A 25,914-nucleotide genomic window follows, 5' to 3' on the forward strand; every position below is an offset into this window, starting at 1 on the left:
GCTCCCGCAAGTTAATCACCAGACGTTCAACCGTTGCCATTGAAGGCAATGGAACGCGTGCACGTGTTTGGCTGACAAGCCGAAGCAATAGCAATAGGTCGTTTTGCCTATGCAGCGCATGCGTGCTGCGTAGGTGAGACCTAAAAAGATTTCTCCTCCTGGATAATATTTTCTAGGTGAAGGAAAAAGTTCATGTTTCATGTGCCAGTTTCACTTTCTCTTGTTTGTTTGTTTCTCACTTTAATGGAGTATGGACAGAGTACTGATTGTTTCTTTTTGATCAGTGTCCTTCCGCTGGGTTAGTAACTTTTTTCTTTTTTCCTTCCCCGGTGTCCATGTTGCTGCTTGTTTCTCATCCCCCTCTGCATCTACTGTAGCACCATCTTACCACCACCATCACACACCATTAACACTATCCCCACCTCCGCTCTGCCGCCACCCTAACCACCACCCACATCCTACCACCATCCCCTTACCACAGCCACCTTCACCCTACTATCAGCACCATCACCTTGCCACCATCTCTCTAACTAAAAACAACCACCCTAACCACCACCACCTTAACCACCACCACCGACCCTTACCACCACCAGTTTACCTTAACAACCACAAACCACCACCCTACAATAACCATCAGCACCCTTTCCACCAAATCCACCCCATCTCTAACCACCACCACCACACTAACCACCACCAACCTAACCACCACCCTTCAACTACCCTATCAACACAACCTTACACACCACCCCAAACACCACATCCACCCTACTAACTGCTGCCAATACCACCCTAAACTCCACCTGGTTAACCACTAACACTACCCTACCCTATCCACCATTACAACTCAACCCTGCTCACCACCACCAATACCACAACCACCCTAAACACTACACCCCTAGGCACCGGCAGCACCCTAACCACCACCTTTACCACAACCAACTTCACCACCACCACCCTCCCCCTATACACAACCACACTAACCGATATCACCCTAACCATCAACGCCACCCTAACCTCACCGTACCTTATCCACCTCCTCTCACCTCTAACCACCACCCTTACAAGCATCACTACCCTCACGACTAACCCTGGGCGTAGTATGCGTAGTGTGGCTACGTGAAGCTACACAAAGTGGGCGAGAAACTACGCCCACCTACGCACTTCGCGTAGCCCCACTACGTGCCGCCTGCCCCCTTCCCCTACATACCTAATTGTTGTACATTCAGAAATAAAAGTAAATAAAAGGCACTTACCTTGTCCGCTGCGTCCCGGGGCTCCCTCTACTCGTTCGCGCCGCCGCCGTCGCCGCCATCTTGGATATCAATGGGCATGCGCGGCCGACCGTGCATGCGCATTTCTCGTGAGAAATGCGCATTGGTATCCAAGATGGCGGCGACGGCGGCGCGAACGAGCAGAGGGAGCCCCGGGACGCAGCGGACAAGGTAAGTGCCTTTTACTTACTTTTATTTCTGAATTTACAACAATTAGGTATGTAGTGGAGGGCGGGAGGGAGGCGGTGGCGGGCAACTTCACTACAGTGTTGCCTGCTACGCCTACTTTGCAAAGGGCGAAGTAGGCAACACTACGCCCACTCCGTGGGCGTAGCGAAGTCCTTCGCCCAGGGTTACTCACCACCAGCACTGTACCACCACCTTAACCACCCTACCCAATTCACCATCACCACCCTAACCCCTACCTGATCCTAATCCGAATATAGTACTTTTAATCCAAATATAGTACCTCACATCGTATGCATTTACAACGACCGCGTTGTTCTATTGCAGTATAGTACAAGGCAAGTCGTTACATCGACTTGCTGTAGGGGGCGCGCTAGACTTAGGAATAGTATAATTTACTATTCCAACTCCAGTGTACGCAACAGTAGGGAAGGTGTTGGAATAGTAAATTATACTATTCCTTAGGTTAGCGTACCCTCTAAAGCAAGTCGATGTAAGGACTTGCGTTGTAATGCAACGACCGCGTTGTAATCACATGCGTTGTAACGCATACAATGTAATGGCTGTTTCCCCCTAATCCTCACGGTGTTCCGGGCCGGTCGATGACGGATGGAGATTACACACTGAGCTTCTTGACAATAAATTCTCCAGGAAAGCTCGGATTTTCTGTTGTACTCCCCTTCCATTTGAACTTGGCTTCACTGATTTTTTCATGCCCTTTACTGACTGTTGTATTCTCAGTTTTCATGTAGCTACAGCTCTTGGTTCTTCTTGCTAAATTTTAAAGTTAAATAAACCAACTTTCTGGTTCATGCTGAAGACAAGAAGTTCCATACTAAACAGCTCGTGCAAGAAATTTCTGCTAAATGGTCGCTTCCCACTCCTGAAGCTTTTAGTCCTGATGATGACCCCGACAATCATCTGGGGTTGGAACGCTGTTGACGCCTACAACATGGCCTAAATCATTGAGGACATCAATACCTTGATTATCTTATGTGTTGATTGTTGTATAAGTCTTTTCCTCTGCTCTTGTGTTTTCTGATTTTTTTCACTTGTCTTGTGTTTTATATTGTGTAGGAGTGTAATTGTTTGAATGATTTATTGATATGATTAAACCTATTTATACATTGTACATGGCTTCTTTTGATATCATGTTTTTTTAGGTCTTCCTTCATCTGCTTCTTTTTCTTTAATTCTTTGTATATGTTTGATGCACATTTATGGGTTTTGAATTTATTGTGTGTATGAGTATTGATCAAGAGCCACTGTTTGGACAATTATCATTATAGCCCCTGGCTCTTGTGCTAGGGTTGCCCCTGTGTGTTGAAAATGTCCCCCTAATCCTAGACACCGCCTCCAAGCACCACCACCCACTATAACCACCGCCATCCTAATCTCCACCCTACCCAAATCACCACCACCACTACACTAACCACCGCTTCTCTACCCTGAACATCATAATAGCCACCATTACCACCACCACTGTGCCACCACCCTAGCCACAATCCGCCTGACCACCACCCCCTAACCACCACCACCACCATCACCTTCATCAACACCCCCACCTTAACCACCACCACCCTAACGACTACCCCACCCACCACCATCCTACCCTAACCACCACCACACTGTAATGACCACCAACCACACCATCACCACCAGCCTTATGACCACCATCACTGTCACCACCCTTATTACCATCACCCTAACCACTACCACGTCTTCACTCAACATGGCTCTCAATAGCTGTAGAAGCTCTTCATTTTTAACAACCATTTTCAGATAATTAATTGAGTGCTGTTGTCATAAAAGGCTTCGTTTGCATTTGTTTACTCTCCAGTTACATGTTCTCGTCTGAAACTATGCATCTAAGTAACTAGTAACTCTAAGTCTTATCAAAGATTAAGAAACATTTACACATCGTTTATAGCTAGCTATCGACCTGTATTTCACACAGACTGCCTAATAATTGGCCCTCCTCCACTCAAATAAGACAAAACTGCTACAGTTCATTTCTGCCACCCACTAACTCCCTAGCCCAAAGCCAAAATACCACACCTCATCAATCGAACAGGCATGGACTAACTGAAGAGATCTGCCACATACTGCTGGCCACCAGAGACTTTTTATTTAGTCCCTTTCACATCTGACTTAGAAAACATATTCCTTTGAGAGACTGATTGACAATGTCAATAGCCCTCTATTTTCTGACACATATACATCCTCTGATGACTCTCGCTTCTTTGGGATAAAAATTTTGATCGCTATTGATAGCCGATAACCTCCTTTAAACAGTCAGACTGCCATACCTACATTATGACAAACGTGATTACTTTTTGCTCTACTCTGCCAGCCATTAGATAACTACTTCGGTCATAATGCTTTCTTGATTTCACAGCTCAGAAACCATTTGCAAATACTCGACTCACTGAATCACTGAATATTTCATTATTCAATTCCAGGTATGCTGCAGATGGTCATTTACTCTGTTTTGGAGGAGTATTTTACCGAACGTCATATTATAGTTTATATAATTTTGATTGGTTATTTCAAATTGTAAAGTGCTCCCATGTCCTTTGTGGCCAAGTCTGCGTTCTGAAAAAAGTAGAAATAAATATATAGCAAGACATAACATTCTCATAGTCTCTGATTTCAGCTCTGTAATTTTAAGGCAACATCCTGAAATGGACGGAAATAAGAAATGTGTATTGACTTTATCTGACCAGAAAAATGCGGCACCCTGCAGTGTTTCGTCTGTATTTTTAGGTCTCGCTGGCGTTGCAGCGCGAAGCGCTGCCGCCAACGAGACTTATAGCCGCCTTCCTCCCTGCCAAGGGAGTCAGAGCTGTGAACGAGCAGCTCAAAACCTGGGCACGAGCCGACTCAGGTCCGTGAACGCGCGGGAACGTCAACGTGCACGTTCACGCGCGTCACGCTTATGTCCTCCCGCGTCTCTTCCGAGGCGCGCTCCAGGCCGACTTGCGGTGTGCGTCACAGCGTGTTCCAGCGTTTCTGTGGCCGGAGGTAGGTAAGTGAGGGCCGGGAGGATTTGTTTGCTTGTTTTTAACTCCGTGTTCTTCTAGCTTTTTTGCCGTCTTTTTTCTAATGCCAATAGAGACCTTTGTTTATGTAGTATTTCATCTCTTCCTCTGCACTGTGGCAGTTTCCATGCACTTTCATCGTTCCTACCTCCGTTGGTAGGGTAGAGTCACTTCCGGTTATGCTGAGTTTGCCGGCGCCATTGTGTGTGAGAAGCGGTGTTGCTGTCGAGTCCTCCCGGAGGTTTTAGGTCACCGAGGCCCCAGGCTCCGGACAGTAGAATGCCTGCCTCACCCCTCCGAGTAGCCGTGGTTTGCTCTAGTAACCAGAATCGGAGCATGGAGGCCCACAACATCCTAAGGTAAAGGAGAAAGGCAAAACCACCCTTTGGAACATAACATCGGAGACTGGACTGGATAGTCTGACGGGTGGGGACTCGGAACTTAATCAGCCACCGTCGGTGAAGTTGTGTCTTTTTCTGGGCATAGCATCGTCGAGTACTGGCATTTTCTGCCACGATATCGTTTTTTTATGGGGTACTGTGACGTTGAGCCCACGGTAGTATTTATCTTTCTTCCGAAGTAGGACACGTAGCATTATCGGTTAGGGGGAGCTTAAACATCCAGCATTGTTTAGCAGGGTTCACGTCTTATCTCTCAAGGAAGGAACATCGTTGGGTACGGGCATCTAAAGGGGACACAGGCTTGCCCCCGCAGACGAGGAAAACTATAGGGGAAACTTGAGGAATTTGTTCACCGTTCTTTCTGGGCGCCTTAACAACTTATTATATTGGCGAGGCGGGCATAATATCCTTTAATATGGACCGAGGAACAGTATTTCGTGATTACAAAGGTGTACTACTGTGATGGAATATGCAACTTTTCGGATATGGCGAGAGGAAAACATTCATACAGTGAAAGGCGACACTACAAGAATAAGGGATCACGATCCAATCGAGGACCATTAGGTAATGGGATATAGCATTCTACCGGTCTGAGAAATAGCTCTCTAGCTGTGCGATGCTGTTCGAGTTCCTTTGTAGTGACTGCAGAGTTCAATCAGCTGTTGTAGATTACTCGTGCATTTTTCTCTATATTCTCTCAAGTTTATATGTTGCCGTATCTACTGGTCTCATATCGGAACACTGCAGATTTGTAAGGTTATAAACACGTTATGCTTGTTGATGGGCATAGCCCGCCCCCTCTCAAAGCGTGGGGTACGGGGCATGTAGAGAGAGGAGGTTTTGTGTACGCATAATGCACTTTATGACTTAGATCGTCGTGTCTATGCACTCGAGTCTTAGTTCATGTGAATAGTAGCGTGTGTTCATTAGAAGCTCTGGTCTTCCCTGCGCTTAGAAGTTTTTACGTGAAGTTGGATAAAGGACAATAACGCTTTAGACGTTGAGCCCGCTGAACCACAAAGCTATTGCTTTAGTTTTTTCATCTTTTAATATTAATACATACATGGGTTCTAGTCTGGAACATTTGAGTTCTCAGCAGTGCCTGACCGGAGTGCGCGTCGCATACTCGTCCTGTACGTTTTGGCCAAGGTTTTCTACTGAGAGGAAGTCTGGTGCCCTTTACTCAGCAGCAAGCAAGTACATGTACAAACTGCCTGCGAAGCTTGTTACTCCAGGTTTGGGAAAAATGCAGCCAGTAGCGTCTATTGTCGGCTGCAGGGGTTTGAATACCTCACAGGTCGCCAGTTCTGGAAGGGGGCATGTATTGTGATCTTGAGGTGCCTATTTGTCTTTTCAATACAGAAGCTCTACTACTTACGCTAGGCCCCTTATATCGTATTTATTATTGTGCCCACTCTCTTCTCAATAGAAATGAGGAAATCTCATAATGTATACTCCTGTTTCCAATGTAGATTTCACATTTAATTATTTTAACTGTTCCACGTAGAGTAAGTTGTATTTTTTTCCAGCGTATACTGGGAATGGTTTCTTTTTTTTCCACATGGTGAATGTTTTCTCCCTGTAAACACTCTACCTCCACCAATTCCGGGACCCAAAGGACAATCTTTGAGCCAAACACTGGTGGGCCATCTGTATCTTGATGTCTTCCATCTAGTATTTGCCAGAAGCACGCAAAGCCTCTACTACACAAGACTCGTTAGCAAACTCTGTGTATATATATATATCCCGGACAGGGTGGAAGCACTGAAGCTCCTGGGCCCCACAACTATGGATCTATCAGAAGCACTTTGAGAGACTTCACACTGAACCTGCTGTCGTATCTTACTCCCCTAACCGAACTATGCACACGAGCTCAGCCATCATTTTCGGTGGATCTGCATTAGCAGCACACCAGTGTGCTCAGTCTGTACTCCCTTCAAACCACTTCCAGAGGTCTTGGAGTATAGGCTGGTGTTACCATCCACTAAATCTCACCCCATCGGCAGTTCTTGACGTCGCACCCATGGATCTGCAATTTGGCTGAAGGAATAACAGAATCCAACCCCTAAATCCACACGAGATGCAAGGCATCATCTCATCTAGGGGTCTGCCTTTGATTGGCACCTCCTGCACCAAAAGTTGTAAGGTGATGACAGCAGTCCTCTCCAGCTAAATTGCCATGCTGTGATGCTATCGAGATCATGTTCTCTAAAGTCCAACTTAGATGTACTCTTTCATAGTTAGCAAGAATTCTTCTTCATTGGATTTGTCACCCAATCTTGATTTTTTTTTTTTTTTTGCCAGCATCACTTTGTTTAGTAATCTTAAATCCCAGCAGGTAGTGTTAAGAGTGAAAGTGCTTGCCTCAAAATGCTGGTACGGCCTACTTATTTTTGTGAAATAGGTTTGCCAAGTAGTTGACCCTGCCGTAACACCCATCGAGAACTCTATTGATCCGCTGCTAAGGAGTACTGTTTTTAGGGCCTGTCTGGTGGAAGAGATCTGGTTGACAAAGAACAGGTGTTATGTTCATTCAGAAAACTAATGAGAAATAAAGGTGTGTCTTAGTTTTTTATCTTGTCTCGTTTGCTGTGCATTTAAAGACAAAGGTCAGATGTCAACGTATGTCTTATTAAAATTCCTGCTTATTTTTGTCCATGAGATTGTTTATATTTCTTTCTCTGAATGCAGAGTTAGAGGGTATTGGAAAAGCAAACTGTCTGACAGTCGTGCTGCGAACACATTTAAATAGCTTGCAAATGAAGTGTACACTTTCACTAGGTAAGCAAACAATTATTTGTAATTTTGAATTGAGATGGAAACGATTTTGTTAGGATCAAAACAAATCGGAATACTTTACGTGGAGCTGTACAAAGAATAGATATTTGCTGAAACTCAATTACCACATGTCATAGTATGAACGCTATTTACATTTTATCAGTATGCCTGCATGTCACTGCGAAAGCTTGTGACCATTTCAATGGAAAGGTCTGAAAATGGCACCGCGCTGTCGCATCATGGTTTAGCTATATATTCATGAAAAAAATTTTTGGGAGTATGAACCCCTCTTGCTTCTCACTCTGATGACAATGCTATTAGTGAAATAAGAGGCATGCGAAGGGTCGTGTGTACCCTTTATGTGGGCTAGATTCCATTATATATGGACCAAAAGTCTAGTCCATGAAATGGGTAAGTTTTTAGGTAGAGTTATACTCGAACCTATTACTACTGGACCAAAGTCTCTCAAACCAGCCGGATTTCCTACAATGCGTGTTAATTGTTCATCCGTGACTTCTCGAGCGCGCGCTTGGCCCGTTCCCTCCCACTTGCTGGCATCCCGCACCCCCACCAGGCTCACGCTTCTCCAGCGCGCCGAGAGCTTCACTTCAAAGGCACCCGCTCTCCCGCCCCCTGCTTCACACTTCAAAGGAATGCGCCCCCTGCCATTCCGAGAGCATTTCGCGGCCGCTTTTCATTTCTCATCTTATACCTATGCCGCACACTGCATCTCACCACCAAGCCTTAATTGGTTCCCAAAGACTTTTACCTTAAATCCTGGCTTCTTTTACCTTCCTACCTCTCAGTCCCTGCTCTTTTTACCCCCCGTTTTCTCACCTCATTTGCCCCCCTTGACTTTCCAGCTCGTCCTTTTATCGCAGCTCGCTGTTGGTCTGTGTATCCTCTTTTGTCACTTTTAATGAAATCTCTGGCCCCGTGAATGTTTTTCCCTCCTCAGAGTTGAATGGGTGCCTGGAAGATCCAAGCGAGCCTCTTTGTTCATGTATTTCTAAAGGTCATTATTAACGATAATGAAAATTGCATCAGCTCCTGAGCACAGAGGGCCCGGAGGCCTGCAGGAGAGTAATTGGATTGAGTTAGTTGCTTCCCTTCCTTCCCTCACACTGTACAGTAACACTACTGTTCTTGCATTTCCAAGGCGCCTTTCCCCGCTTTTACTTTTGGCTGAGGATAAAATCGTTTAGTTTTTGATGCAACTGTCTTTCAGAATAGTCTGTGTACTGGCTGAATGGAGCAGAGATATTTTGGGCCAGCTTTTGTACCACCGAGCAGCATCTGCTCGTTCAGAACCAAGCTCATGTTCGAACCCCTGTCATTGAAACCCTCCATTCAGAGTTTTAAACTTTGATACCTCTGGATTGCTGCGTTTCCTGGTACAGAGGAGGGCTTATCGCTTAGGAAGGGACCTCCTTAAAACTTTGAAAACGTTCCAACAAATATTAAAATACATAGCAGGCGGCTTCTTGTTAGGTCGAGTTATACTCAAACCTATTACTACTGAACCAAAGTCTCTCAAACCAGACTCGTTTTTTGTGCCATCTGTTAGACTCGTTTTTGTGCCTTTTTGCCCTCTGTTAGACTCGGTTTTTGTGCCTTTCTGCCCTCTGTTAGACTCGTTTTTTGTGCCCTTCTTCCCTGTTAGACTCGTTTTTCCCTTGTTTTTCTGCCCTGTTAGATTCGTTTTTTTGTGCCTTTCTGCCCTCTGCATCACCACATCATTACTCAGCGCTACCCCAGCATCACTCAGCACCACCACATTATCACTCAGCACCACCACATTATCACTCGGCACCACCACAGCATCACTCGGCGCCACTCCAGCATCACTCGGCGCCACCCCAGCATCACTCGGCGCCACCCCAGCATCACTCGGCGCCACCCCAGCATCACTCGGCGCCACCCCAGCACCACTCGGCATCACTCAGCGCCGTCACAGCATCAATCTGTGCAACCATTCAACAACTGGTTCAATTGTGTTCTCTCAATGTTTCAAGCTTTATTAGAAATGTCACAAAAAGATGTTAATATTTCACTTCTGTTCTTAGATTTTCATCACAATAAAATACACTGAACATAATCTTCACAAAAGTTATTTACAAAAGTTTAAGCTATTGCCATTATAAATTACAATCACTGTTGTTTAAGTATTAATTATTTTAAAACATTAAAAGCCGTTATTTGTAATATCAATACATCTAAATCACGTAAATACAGAACATGTTGTATTACAAATGCTATAGGTGTCACATTTGCGAAAGTTATACCTATTGGCATTGTAAATGACAAAGCTATTAATTTAGCTATATTCAAAACCAACACATAAATAAAAAAAATGTCATTTACAAGACCAATAGCTCAAACTTTCATAATGCGAGACCTATTGCATTGCAAATGCTTGTTCTTTGATGAGCAGAGGCTTCGTCTCTACTGCTGTGATCTTTTACTTTTGTATGTTTCTTTTCTTTACCGCCTCGCTCAACGGAGTACCCACTTATTGTGAGCCAATGATGTTAGGTAAGAGCAAAAACAACTACAAAAAGAATAGTATTAATAATATTAATCATTTTTATAGCAACAACAGCAACGATAATACTAATCATAACAATTGTCGAGTTCACTTCTAGTTCAAAGAAATTGTGCATTTAAGCATTTCTGTCGCATATAAAACAACTGTATCTGCCTAGTGCATATTAATCATTTTTTATAGCAACAAAAGCAACGATAATACTAATCATAACACTTGTCGAGTTCACTTCTAATTCAAAGAAATTGTGCATTTAAGCATTTCTGTCGCATATAAAACAACTGTATCTGCCTAGTGCATATTAATAATATTAATACTTTTTTATAGCAACAAAAGCAACGATAATACTAAGCATAACAATTATAATAACAACAACAATAGAGAGAACTAATGTAACATTCATCCAGTCAGAAGTTCAATGGTGTTCTCACACAGTCAATCAATCAATCAATCAAAGCATTTGTATAGCGCACTACTCACCCGGAGGGTCTCAAGGCGCTAGGGGAGGGGGGGTCCGCTACTGCTCGAACAGCCAGGTCTTGAGCTGCTTCCTGAAGGCGAGGTGGTCCTGGGTCAGGCGGAGGTGGGTCGGGAGGGAGTTCCAAGTCTTGGCGGCGAGGTAGGAGAAGGACCTTCCCCCTGTGGTGGCTCTTCGGATGCGGGGGACGGCGGCGAGGGCGTGGCCGGTCAATCGAAGCTGGCGTTTGGGAGCGTAGAAATTGAGGTACAGTGGTTCTCAAATGGCCTAAAGGCCCTATATTTATGCAAGTGAAACATCAGACAAACAATGCAGCTTTCTTTCCTTTTGTCTTTTTTGTTTTGTTGACAACTGTACATGTTTCTCCGAGGAAAAAGGGGCTTGTTGGATTATATTTTATTGGATTATATTTTTATGAAAAAATACAACCCTCTCCCACTGTGATGCTTCAAGACACATTTCACTAAAAGCCAAGTTTGCCAGATTCGTCTTCAGTTCATTAGCTGACTGTCTTTTTTTTAAACCGCCTTCTCACAGTCAAGGGATGAAATTAGTGATGCTCAGATATCTAAGAAAATTCTGTATGGTTTGATTCAATATATGAACTAAATGCCCTTTCCGATTACATAAATGATATGGTGTCACCCAACTTGTGCTCATCCGTATTTCTCTCTGGACCCTTCAGAAAGAGAAAGAGCATGCCCATGCTCTGGCACGCACAGGAACACACATTCACACCCGAGCACCCACTGAAAGTCTAAAACAAAAATGCTTATTACAATTCCAAAACAGTATGATATGTACATAAACACACGCATACACACAGGCCGTCCCTAAGCTGAACACCACTGAGGGGCATCGTTACTCTTTATAAGATAAACACAGAAAGGTAGCTGAAAAACCAGAAAAAGCAAGATTAGATATTATAGTCAGTATTATTGCCAAATGCAAGGTAAAGGCCACTAACCAATTATTGCGTTTTAAAAGGCCAGTATAATCCACAATGAGGAGCTCTGCACGGCCCTGGCAGTAACCAACACACATTGACAGATGGGAGACACACCTGCTCTGGTTTGATAAAGCAGAGGGAGAAACAAGGGGCTGCCCTCCTCCTGCTCTTATTGTATGTCAGTGAAAGTGGAAGACTCCGAGGAGACAGTGGAAAGCTGATGTCTTCTCAGTTGACTGTAGTCCCTGCCTTTCTCATTTTCACGAACTCTAAATGTGTGGTGAGGATAGAGAGGTAGATGGTCTATAGAAGGTCTATGGAAGTGGGCCTGACCTGTACTAGCGTAAATTGACCAGTAGTACTTCTAGGCTTACCATGGAGCTTCCAACATTCCAGCATGGGGTGAGATGAGTGCCCTGTGGCTATTGGGAAAAAGGTGTTTCGATTATGGGAGAGAGAAGACAGAGGAAGGGGTGAGAGTGTAGAGGATGTGGTGCAGGGGCCAGAGCAGCCGACTTTGGACAGGAGCCGAGGAGTCAGGTTTGAGTCTCTACATCGGCTCCTAATCCCGTGATTCTGGGCAAATCACTTAATCTCACAAGTGCCTAAAAAACTAACCTTGTGTAATGTAACTGGAGCTCTTGTAAAGCACTCCAATACATTTAAAGTTCTCTCTACAAATAGCTGTAGGAAAAAATTGAGTTAAGGGGAAGCAGGTCCAGAAAACAAACGACAGTGTAGATGGGGGGGAGGCTGTCAGTACATCCCTGGGTATTTTCAAGGTAGCCAACAGAGGAACGTAACACCTCTGCTATCAGCTAGCTTGTTGCTCAGACTGCTTTTATTGGCTCAGCACAGTGCAAAGCCAATAAAAGGAGAATAAGCCTACATTTTTGAAGAATGACCATTTTTGCAGGTACTTTTGTAAAAATAGTAGCATCTCTATAGAAGTGCAAATTTTCAGATTTTCTTCTCGCTATTTGCAAAATCTTGTTATCCTGCGAGGTCTGTACAGTGCCAAACTGGGTTGCTGTAAATACCTCCACTTTTCTACACATCTTAGAATCAAGGTCGCTGGTTCAAAACAGATGAGCTTCCGAAATACCATGTTGTGCTATACTGAGTTTAAGAATGATGGAGCATCGCTAGCTGCTGTCAGATATTTTGTGCAATGTCATTGAAGCCTATGTGTCTCAGTGTGACCTCTGGTCGTCCAGCCGTGCCTTAATGAGTCTGTCAATGTGCATATGTGCCGTTTTGATGCCACGGAGGGGAAGTGGTTGTATGTTTCTTCTGTGAAAGGACAAAAATAAAGTTTAAAAAAAAAAAAGAATGATGGAGCATTTTAAGACAACTTTACAAAATCAAAAATAAATAACCAGTGATAAAGCAGAGTTGCGACAAAATGTAAATTATATAGTTCTTTTTCTTACCATCAATTTCAGAGTTAACCCCCTTTCCCACACTGGCTTCCGTGTATAACTGGCTTCAGGTGACGGATCTTTGCCACTGTGTTTTGAATCAGGAGCTATTTCATCACCATAAGTTAAATCCTAATGACTAATGAGAGTTTACATTTGTTTTAAAAGTTTATTTTTCATTAATAGTTTAGTAAGATTCTTTTTGTTCTTTTTATTCAGATTTGTCAATAAATTCAAGTAAGTTTACAGCAATCTCATAAAAATATGGTTAGAACAAATCATCAGATAAGGCATCATGCGTGTTCCATAAAGAAAATATACCCTATCTAAAGAGAAAGACCAGCATTTTAGAGTTAGTAGAACTCATGAAGAGTTCGAGTTCGAAGGAAAAGAGGGAGATAAAGAGACCATAAAGTTCAAAATCCAATTCAAGCAGTTGAACTTTCCATTAAGTGTAGTTCATGAAACTCAACCAAGTCTCATTAATTCAAGCATACCATCACAGGAGCAGTCTGTAAAAATCGAGCAATAATGAGACAAAGGATAAGTAGCAACAGATGTAGCCACAACTGTCAGTCGAGGCCGCGTGAAAATGGAATGGGTGTCTGGATATCAGTCTGTAGAATGAGTGATGATCTACACTAGGAACACGCACTAATATAAAAGGCAAAAATAATGTTGCAACATGTTTAGCAAGGTCTCTCCTGTTTGGATCCATCAGGCAACAGCATTCGTCTGAGAGTGAGTTCAGCTCTTTCTTTCCCATGAAATAACATGCAGCTTGCAAAGTTTGATCATAAAGTTTGTTACAGAAATCTTCTGTATGTACCTCCTCGATTTATGAGCCTTCGTTCCCCGAGGCATCAAACAAAGTTTAACTTCCTAAAGTTAAATGTTTCATTGCATAAACAATGAACTATGCGAAAGAAAAGAAACTTACAAAAATACTGTTTAGTAATGCATTTCATTAACACAAACAAGACATACTGTTTTAAAATATACAACTATCCTATTTAAGCATTATGTCAAATATGGGGTAAATAGGAAGTTTAGTTATCACAGTCAGATGTTTCTTAGCAAAATGTTAATACATTTGTTAAACCAGAACATTCTGCAGTTATGGTAAACATATCTAAGCATTAAGGGCAAGCCTTTAAATTCCATAGTGCACATTTCAACATTGTCGAGTTCACTTCTAGTTCAAAGAAATCGTGCAGTTAAGCATTTCTGTCGCATATAAAACAACTGTATCTGCCTAGGGCAGCTTGCACATTCAAAATGCGAGTCATTTCCTCTTTATTTTTTGCTCATTTTCGTTAGTCATTGCACATATGGCTGTTATTCATTCTAAATAATTTGCATCTTAATTAGTTAGCTTCTGCACCCACAGTGGGGTTTTATACACTATATTTGAGAACAAATAGTTTTCTCTCATTATTTTAAATGGAACTTTTAGAAAGTGTTTCAGGAAGCTGGAATGAAGGTACTGCTTCTATAAATTCATGGACATCTTCCTGGTCAATCTCAGATAAACCAACTAGAATGCTGTGCAAATCAGCCTTTCCTGAGCAGCGGGATGTCAGTTGATTCCACATTGTTCTACCATGGTTTCACCACAAGTTCTAATAAACAATGAACTTGCTAACTTTCTGTATTGATGACAAAAGTAAGGCCCTTCCTGATGCCAATCTGCATGAAATGGAGCTGTACAGTTCAAAGTCTTTCATATGAAGCAGATTACAGAGAGCAAGCCCACATGGTGGTTATTTGTTTTGTTTAAATGCAGATGTGTGATTACAGCCCCTAGGAGTCAGGATTTTTGGATTTCAGTTTTCTCTTTGCATCTCCATTGTCCTTACTCACATCTCTGCTTAAGCACCTAACTACTTGAAAGTGCACTGGCTTCCCAGCCATTTTCATTATTTGAAATATTTAACATAATGTAAATAAATACTTGCCAAATGCACAAATGGTTCTTCGAGAAATGTACTGGTATACGTGTTGCATTCATTTTACATTCAAGAATTATATTATTTTAAAAAAATGAACATTCTTAGTTAAACATGGCTATGGTGTCACTGAAAACTAGACATATCATTGGGGAGTTAAGATCAAGCTCCAGCACTCACCACAAGTACTTCTCAAAGGAATTGGGACCTCCATTTTACTCTCCATATTTGAGTATGTATTACTGAACATGCAACAGTACTTGCAGCTACACTAGAAGTTATATTTTATCTCATGCTATGGTTCTGTATTGTCCTTTACTAAACAGTGTTCATTGTACATACATTTGCAATTTTGACTGACTGTAAACACTCTATAACTAACACAATGAAGGATAAATATTGTTTGGGGTGCTTCTTCAAGGTTTAGTACTTGTCAAAGTGCTGAAATAAATCATGTTGGTCTACAATCTGCTGTATAAAAATTCTAAAGCTGTTTGCAGGCTTGTCTCCTACTCCCATCGGACACTCTGAGCTGGTGAAGAACTATCCTGTCAGAGAGATAAAAAATGATGATATGTGAGTTGTGACTGTAATGACGTTTTTCTTATCTTTTGGTTATGAATCTCCATTGTAGATATCAACCACATGTGAGTTAATCACAATGCAGAATTTTTGTATCATACAGGTGTTTCATTTAGAGTCTATTCTAAACAACAGGAGTGTTTAAATCAGCAGTCTCTTACTGGTTCTTTAATAAGAGCTACTTATGTTCAATGAAACTCATCTCAAACTACTAATATTATTAGTGTTGTAATAGTGACAACATCAGACAATATTACATTAGTTGTCACCATATGTAAGATAATTAGCAGTGATCCAGCGCTTGCCAAACCTCTTGCCATTGGTTGTCCAATGGGTCTTTTTATGCGACTGAGAAGTGATGGGAGTTAGGACTTGGTCAAAAACATATAATTAACAGTGCGACCCATCTGGCTACACAATAAGGACCAGGAATCAGTAAATAAAGTTAAGAGGTTTTATTACAGGTCAGCATTCAGGTTAATGTAAATAAATCTCAATACCATGCTGTTAAGGTACAGAATAACAACTGTATAGCCAATCTACCTGAAGAAGTTCAGGAGCATCAGTATGAGACAAACAAGAAGTTCACAGTCACAACAATACAAAGAATTAACAGCAGAATCTGGTGCTCACAGAGAGTTTCCGATCTTCTCTCTTAAACATGAGTAATATTTTAAGTCCTCTGATCTAGAGTGTAAAGCTATTAAAATAAATGTCATATAAAGGAGTCTGAAAGGTCGAGGAAATGAGAAAAAGAGAAATGTGCGAATCATGCGGGAAGAGGTTAGCATTTCAGAAGCTCAGTCAAGAGTTTTCTAGGGATAGAGAAATAATTGTTAGCCTAAGCCACACCCAGCAAAGGATTAAAGGGGTAAGCATAGAGGTCTGTAACTCTCATAGTCCGAAGGAAAAGTGGTCAACATCAACCTGTGAGAACACTAGTCAATACCACAAGAATCGTCTGGGTAACACCCCTTGATCACGCCATCAAGGGCTTTATTGTCCTTTCCATTCTCTCGTTGTGAGCTTGCAATATTAGCAAACTCTCCCAGGCCATTCCTGAGAACAACATTGTCATTGGTGACCTGCGATACTTTAATACATTACTGCTGTTAACGCTCTGGCTCTCCATGTTCTTTGTCAAGGTTCTCAGGCTCTTTATTGCTAGTACAGAGTAACAAAACAATGTGAATGTACCAGCAAAGAAAAGACACACAAGGAGAAATGAAAAATCAGTATTAATGCAGAAAGAAATACAGGCCTAGTTAAGTCACGTTCATGTAAGAAAGTTGCGTTCTTCCCTCAAAGCACTTTCTATTGCACTCCAGGAGTTTTGCTCAAAGATACATGATTTTATTTTGGGCAACGCGTTTCGACCAGACGATCTTTATCACAGCCTGAGTTGCTTGTGAGAGTTACTTCCCTTTTAGTGCAAAATATATCAAAACACAAAAGAAGGACCATTCGAGTCAATGCATGAATGGAAAGGGAGAACAGACTCTCCTACACAGATGACCTTGTAGATTGCATTGTAGGATATTTGGTCGCACTACTCTTTTTGGAGATTATACATGTGAGCAGAGCAACAGCGTGTCTATACATGTTCACTTGGTGGACATGGATGCAAACTTTGAGGGTGCGTTTTATACAGTAATTGGTCACTTGACCCTGAAGATGGCTGTATTCTGTAAGGAAAGCTGTCCAAACCCCCTTCCCTGCCACTCTTCCTGATAAGACAAGCGACCACCTGTTGCGCTTGTTTCAGACTTGCACTGAATTCTTGCATTTGACACTTATGCTATCCATGAACAGCAGCACATCTGCTCGCATCGCAATTGTTGTCTACTGAGGTCATCTGAGTGTGTGCGAACACTGTGTATGAGGTGCTCTGCCTCCGATTTTGACTACACGTTTGTAATTTTGAAATGTTATGGTTCTTAAACGTGAGTTGAAGCTTGTTCAGTGCTATCTTGTTTTAGATATTTGATTATGGTGCACTGACTCGAGTGGTCCCTCGTTTGTGTTTTGTTTTGTTTTGTTTTGCTCTTAAGGGAAGTAACTCACATGAGCAACTCAGTGTCCTGTACCAAGCGTATCCTCAGGGTTGAACAGATGCTCAGAAGGGTCCACCTCTCGACAGCCCCAAGTCTGTCAATAAAAAAAAATTATATATATATATGAACAAGAAACTCCTTAAGCAACCTCCAAACACTTAAGTTCGGTGAAGCTATCAACAGGAGACGGACCACAGGATCTGGCCAAGAATAGTTTATTGGCACAGGAAAACAGCCATGACGCGTTTTGAGCTACTAGAGTCCTTGATCACATGCAGAGCCATTACATATTTTTGTCTTTTTTATGCAGTGAATGTGAGTCCCCGCCTCCCTGACACTCACTTCCCGGTCACATGACCTTAGACATGGAAGAGGTATTTGCGCGTCAAGACTCGGCTGAAAAGTTTTACAAAAGCTGGGTTTTTTCACATACAGGTATTTGCCTAATGCAAATAATAAAAACAGAACTAGTAAATTTCTATAAACCACTTAAAGATATGCCGAATCTCAACACATGCGACCCTCTCCATAAGCAATGCCTATTTAACTGTAAATAATTCAATATCGGCAAAAAATGCCACTTATTAGCAAATACAGTGCATCGACTTTAGAGCTGAAAGAATGTTGTATAACCGGATAAATCCAATAATTCTAACAGACATTTCTAAATAGAAATACCTCAACATCGAGCTCAGTATAAAGTCAGGGAGGATATTGTGTAGACGAGGTACCAACATTACATATTCATTTCTGTGCAAAACAGTGCAAATTGTGCATATATATATATATATATATATATATATATATATATATAAGAATAAATAGTGAGGATCAAGATTATTTCATGATATTTACAGGAGGCTGAAAAAGAAACAAAGGCACTGTCGGGTAAGAATAATATATATATATATATATATATATATATATATATATACACACACACACACACACACGCAGACTGTAGGATGGTCAAGCGGAGGAAGGAAAGGATGGGGACTGTAGGAAGGGAGACTTTGGAATGTAGAGGGAGATTATTGTAATACACTCTTGGTTAAGCAAGAGAACTATAATGCTAAATAATAGAGGTGATAACCTCCTATGTAAAAGAAAAAAAAGGAACCCCATAACAGGGGAGTTGAGCTAATGATCTCGATTTCTCAACACCAACACTGCAAAGGAGTAAACAAGTATGAAAGTAAACACCTCCTTCCGTTAGGGAACCTCAATATATCCCCCAGAGATAATAGTACCCAACACACCTACCCTCTGTATCAGGTTGGGATAAACCAATAAGAGAAGGAGCGTCTGGAATACATTCACCCACTATGGACCACCCCTGTTAAATGAACAAAAAGATCAACCATTGCTGATTTTATCTGTTTTGAGATAATCATTGAATTGAGTAAACATCCATGTACCATCAAAGTAAATATAATGGTTGCGCTCCATAATAATTGTTTTCAACACTTCAATCAATATGAGCCAATGAGCAGCACCCCTTTTCCCAAACAGTACTGCACAAAATGATATGGTTGTAGCTCAACCAAGTAGGAGATGCAGTAGTACTTTGAGAGTTGCCATCACTCTCCATTTACCTCCTTGACTGTCAGATAAGTAATGCCGCACTATACTCTTCCCCGCATGAGTCACGGAAATGGACTCGCCAACAGGGAAGAACAAGAATGTTTAATCTCACTAGAGAAACACAAGATAGAATGTGGAGCAACCAAGTACTCCATTCATAATAGTCTTGCAAAAATCACTTACTCCCTCGCATGAGTCCTTCGAGAAATCAGACTCGCCAACGAAGGGAGATAATCAGTGATCAGATTAAATAAGCCAAAGCTCAACGTACATCCAAGTATGAATGATCCTTACTTAAGAATTCAAGAAAAGATACGGTTCATCCAGCACCCTTACCAGGAAAATGGCACCAAATGTCAGAGAAACTAATAAACAACAACCCTATCTGCAGTCTTCCCGGCTAAATCCAGGTTTCCTGATGGCACGCACTACGGTGCGTCTGACATCTCCAACGCAAGTACTGCTGGGAATTGCAGTTCCCGTCTTGTCCATGCAGCCTTACTCACACGGTTTCTGCCTGTCAGTGTATGCATCTGATGCATTCTGACACTCAGTCTGTGATAAAGACTGTTTGGTCAAAACGTGTTACCCATAATAAAATCATGTATCTATGAGCAAAACTCCTGGAGTGCGAGTCATTAAATCAACTTAAGCCGATCACTCTATGGTTCACATTAATACATGTTGTTTGTGCACATACAACTAGAAATGAATAGGACATGTAAGTGCATAAATTCAGCATTAGATTCACTTTGTTCTTTAAGTCCATTTAAAGTAACTTTGAAGGCACAAATTCAAGTTTAACTGAGAATTACATTATGAATACCAATGTGAAAATATTAGTGCGCATGTTTACCTAAATCTCTCTTGTTTCTAATTTCAAACCATTTTGATAACGTGAAAGAGGATTTTATCCAGTCTCTAAAGACTACATTTTGTTTCATACGGATGAGGCACACAGTATATTTGATTTTCTACTTCTACAGTGAATGCACTACAGTACTGGATTTAAGTGCAACACTTTACATTAATAATGTTGGGACACACAGGGTATGTTGTGCTAAGTACACATAAATATGCATACTTGTGATGTGTAAGTGTGGATCCAAAAATTACGCTGCTCTAATCCCCTCTCTGATGAAGACTCATGCCATCACATTAAGATAATAATCTCTTATCAGATGGACTTCTTAAAACTGCATGGGTTTCACAAAAAATGTTTATGCATTCCTCCAGGAATCTGCTCTTTTTTTGCTAGTTCCTCTCTTAACTTGTACCCATTTATATACCTTATAGATGGCAAACAGGAATAATCCACAGAGAACAAATATCACAAGGGGCTTCAAGACACTTTCAACTATTCCATTCCCTAGGTTTCCAAACCATCTACCTATAACATAAAATCCATTTCTAATTGCATCACAAGCACCTGTAGCTTCTAACTCCTTCAAATCTCCTTTCAAGTCCGTGATGTTTATGATAAACTTCTTTAAGTACAACATTGTTGAACTTTTAACATACAACAGACTCCGCCCTGTTTTGCAAAGAGAATTTCTAATTCAAGACGATCCTGTAAAACCATGTATCTTACAGCTACTATTTAATTTTCTACAACTAATAAAGCACCTGCTGTACTAGTAGACAACTTAATTACAATTGTGGACAAGTGTTTTAATTTTGATGTCATTCAAAATCACACCAGCAATCGCACCAAAAATATCTCCTACTACTTCTCCAGCACTATTTCCTCTTTTGGGTCTGGACTTCTGTTCCCACAAAGGATCATCTAAATGTTCCACATGATAAATCTTTGGAAAAACTATGCCTAAATAACATGTACTATACCATCCTTTTGGCAATTTTAAATATACATGTACTTCACAAACATAATAAAGTCCTGGAATAGCAGGACCTTCCCCTTCTAATAATGACTTCCAGTGTCTTTTAGTTTCAGATGTGTGTTTACACAAATGTTTGTGTCAGTTGCCTCTAGAAATGCATAATTTACCATTGTGTCACCAATCTAAACGTAATGCAGCTTGATTCCTTACTACTTGATGTTCAATTTTGTCCTTAGCCCACTGATATCAAATTTTAACTTTCTTTGACTTAGATTCCATTCCTCACCTTCTGTCCTCAACTGAATTTATAAAACTCTTCTGTATATTGGTTAAGATAAAAGTCAAATTATTTTGGTGAGCATAAACACTGTCTCGTGAAAAATCTCTATATGTTTAGTTTCATGGTGATGATTTAAATGTTTAAGTATGGGAACTTTTGAAAATATCAAAGCCTAATTTGAGAAAAATACTGCAAATGTCCCTGTCTATACAAAAGACTCATTAACAAGCTACAAGTGACAGCATAAGTCAGAGGAATATGATGATATGTGATACCCTCTCAAACTGATGCAGGTAGTTGCGTACAAACTAGGCAATCCTTACCATCCATAGTGCCAATGTACTCCTAAAGCAATTTGTAATAAACATTTAAAGATAGATCTCATCTAGAAGCATCTATGTGTAAGTCTTTCTCATTGAGTGAGTGCATTCTATCATCAGTTGAAAGTGGGGTATTAGGGGTAAGTGTAGCCTTAGTCTGCTCTAAACTAGGTGAAGTGGTAAGTATAATACCAGTACTTAGTACTACACATACAGTTATCAACACACCTGCTATTATGTACCTACATCTATTTGTGTTGCTATTAGGTTCCATAGCTTTTCTGAATCCAGACCATTTATGTGAAAAGCAGCAGCAGCAAAAGTCCTTTTCGATAGTTTCCAACGGCGCAAGTAGCAAACAATGTCCAGGTGATCGAAATGCAATTACAGAACTACTCTGTGTTCTTCTAAGTGACAACCATACACTCTTTCAGCAGTCTCCGGCCTAGGTACTCTTGTTAATTCCCTTTAAAGTCTATTTAAATGTCTCTAATAAATGCACCGTTCAAATTCACTAATGATCACATTCAGGATAAAGTGGCTCAGTCTTTTTAGTGGCAATGCAGTTTCAAAACTTCATAAATCCATAAATTTCAGATCAAGGAGGCTCAGTTGGATTCAAATTGTTATAACAAAATGTCCAAAATTCTCTCGCAGCTATTAGCAGCAATGGTATGTCCATTCAGGTGAGGAATACCAATGAAAGGCTACCCTTGCTCTTTTTGATCTCCTTATGACTGGATCTTCATCATAACTGCCACTTAAACCAGATTTCTCAGTATCTTCTGGGATAGTGTGAGGCACAAGCACTTCAGGAAAACGTTGATATCTTCCCTCCTGACCTCTTGGCCACTGGTCTTCAGGCGCTACTCGTGTTACCGTGGAACTAGGCCCTTCACCAGGGACTGATTCTTGCACAGCCAACACTCTTGTGCCGACTTGAACGTTTGACTCCTTCAGACCCACATCAGCCCAAATGTGCTGACCCACACTCTTGCTGGTCCCCAACAACTTGACTAACCTGCTCCCTTTGTGTCACTGTAACCGCCGACACGTCAGGGAGAGGTGCTGTTACATCATCATTATTTGGGGAGACCTACTCACTTCACAGATGTGGTAGTGACTGAGATGACCTGGTATGTTCCTCGCCACTGATGCTCCAAATATGTTTTACGCATTTGCTTCTTCACCATAACCCAGTCGCCGGGACTGAGGTAATTGTACTGATCCTAATGGGGTGGGGTTGTAGCTTCTCTAGCCTGATGAGACACAGACGCATCACATCAGCCAGTCCTCTGCAGTAATCAAGAACCATGTCATCTGTAATGTTCACCAGTGCATTTGCAGGCACAGCGGGCAGTCTCATGGCTCTGCCCATGATTATCTCATGGGGAGATAATCCTGTCCTGCGAAGGCTCATCAACACAAGGGACAATGTATGAGGCCACTACAGAGATGTTGAAGCACACATTTGACAAGTCAGGATTTCAGCGTCTCATTGACTTGTTCCATGATGCCTGAAGCCTCAGGATAGTAACTGCAATGTAGCCTCTACTTCGCTTGCAGTGCTGCACACAACATCTTCAGAATCTCAGAACCTGAATCTCAAAATTACGTCCCTCAACAAAAGTTTAGCTGGTCGGGTAACCTTCTACCCAACGCAAGAAGATGCACACAATCACCATGACATACCTCAGCCCATTTTACACTAGCATCATGATAAAGTCCAGGTTCTCCCATTTCAGCTTAGCGGTCCTTTTATATGTTTCCATCTATGCCTGTATTTATAAGCGCCAAAAAACCGCATGGTGTACGCCGCGCTATATAAATACTTTAAATTCAAATTCAAATTCAATTCATCCTGATGAAGGGACCTCCTCATCTCTCAATGTGACTCAGTGTTACTGCGGTTCTTCTTCATACATTCATTTGCTAACACACTACACACCTGTGACACAGCTCTTTAGCTGTCAGTCTGAACCTAGTATAAAATCATGTCTGTCGAAACAAGCTCACAATGACATTGCTACCTATATGGGCAAGTCCATGATAGTGCCTCGCCATTAGGGGTAAAAGGCTGTCAGTCAACACAGGTCATCCATCTCCTGAAACCCAAACGTCATCTTCATCTCTCTTGACACAACCTGCTCTAACCCAGCCTTGCTGTTCTCCTTCCGACACTTCCTCCTGAAGTCTCTTAATTTCCTCCATGTATCTGCTGTGGTTAGCAAGAGGTTTTAAATGGTCTCATCTCTTCCCTCATTTTGACATTCCCCATTGAAAGTTCAAGCATTTAAGGCATAATACCTGGCAATCTCATCAAAGTACCTGTTGGCCACAGTAACATAATCATCCACTTTGTGGTGCGCAGAGCATTTCACAACCACAATCTGGGAAGGTAGGTGTAATGCCTTCAACAAGATATGCATACTTTCCCCAATATGAATAGGGGACCCAGAAGAGGTCATAAATCCCCGTTGTGACCATAACTGTCCTAAGTCGTGGATGACACCAAAGTCATACTGACTAGCAGTGAAAATGGTCACTTTTGGCTGGTCTAAAGCTACGCATGCTCCGATAAGAACAATTAATTCTGCCACTTCTTCTGAAAACACTCCTTGAGCCAGGAGCTTCAACCACATCTGGGACTGTACAAACTGCGGAGGCAGCTCTCAGGCTTCCTTCATGGTCTTGTAAACAGGAACCATCAACAAACATTACATAATGTGATTGTGGTTGTGGCACGTCTTGTATGTCAGGTTTTGGCTTGCTGCATAGTTGAAACATATAGACAGTCATGCTCAACTTCAACCTCAATAGCATAATCTACAGGAGCAGCAGTAGATTAACAGGATATAATATGGTACATCTTCTTAAGGGTTATGTGATCCCCTGCAAATATGGCTTGCTCATACTTGGTCAGATGGCTATTGGTAAGGTGTTGGGTCTTGGTATGGATCAACAATATTTCCACTCAGTGAGGGACAAAAACTGTTAGAGGATGACCCATAACAATGCTCTCGCACTGCTCCATGCTGACACCTGTGGGAGCCACAGCCTTGAGACAGACAAGCCGAGCAGCACCTACTGGGTCAAATGTAGCTGAAAAATAAGCATTGGGTCTGTGTGCATTCTCCTGCATTTGAGATAGCACTGAGAGCACAGCCCTTCCTCTCACTGGAAAACAAAGTGAAACATTTATTATGATCAGGCATTCCCATTGCTGGGGCACGACAGATACTCTGCATGGGTAATACATACAAGCCTTAGCGGCAATGCCACTGCACCAAGATAATATTTTTAGTAATACGTCCCCTGACTGCCACATGATCTATCACTCAAAGAAACGCTTTAAATATATTTTTGAAAATTCAGACATAATTCTCTAAACAACAGCTTGTGAGTTCTGAAAATACACATTTTTGTCTTGGTCAGACAATCTGATTTTCGGTATACTTTTATTAATTTAGCCAAGTGTAATCTTATTTAACAGGGTGGGATGCACACAAGAGGGCTACTTACAGCTAGCTGTAGAACTACCTGTAACTCACAAGCTACTCGTTGAAAGATGCATTACTGGAGAAAATACAATCTTTCTAATGAGCTGGTATGTTCTGTAGGCTTAACATGTAATGACTGGCTACACCCATGCTCAACTGAAGGCCTGATTACCAGTGCCATTTGTCAGATATGGTTATTTTCGCACTCAATAAAATCCAACATTGAAGTTTTTTTCATTTATTGGGTTATATATTTGTCATCTATTTCGACTTTTTAGAAAACAAAATGCTTATTTTGGAGAATGTCCTGGTAAACCCCAGGCATTTTTCTAATGCTAATTTCGGGCAGGTTTGCCCTGACAAAATGTAACTGATGGTGCAGACTTTATTGTATTCAGTAATTGCTGTGATAAACATCGCACCACATATCATTGTAGTCAGTGCAAAAACAGGTGTTTGCACAGGGATCGCAATTTTGTGAGTCACTTGTAGTCATGCCCTAAGTTTTAGGACTATCCAGGTAGCAGAAGAATGATGCTGTGAGGCCCTGTATATTTAATGCATTTGTTATGTCATGTCATTCAAATAAAGAAACTGCGAAAATTATTTTTAATTTGTAAAAAAACGTTTCTCCTGAAGTTATGGTATATGTTGCCAGGCACGCAGTTCTGTGGGAGATGCTTGTGCTAGATAAACATTGATACAGGCACAGAATATTTTTTTTATTGCCATCA

General features: G+C 41.6%; 1 protein-coding gene across 3 annotated transcripts in view; it reads left to right on the forward strand.

Annotated features, from left to right (window-relative positions):
• Positions 1-25,914, forward strand: part of LOC144755187 (caspase-7-like) — a 635,423-nt gene that overhangs the window by 471,765 nt on the left and 137,744 nt on the right. The gene's annotated exons all lie outside the window — the stretch shown is intronic.

The sequence above is a fragment of the Lissotriton helveticus genome, chromosome 5_1 (genome assembly GCF_964261635.1).
Source record: "Lissotriton helveticus chromosome 5_1, aLisHel1.1, whole genome shotgun sequence".
NCBI classification, from domain to species: domain Eukaryota; kingdom Metazoa; phylum Chordata; class Amphibia; order Caudata; family Salamandridae; genus Lissotriton; species Lissotriton helveticus.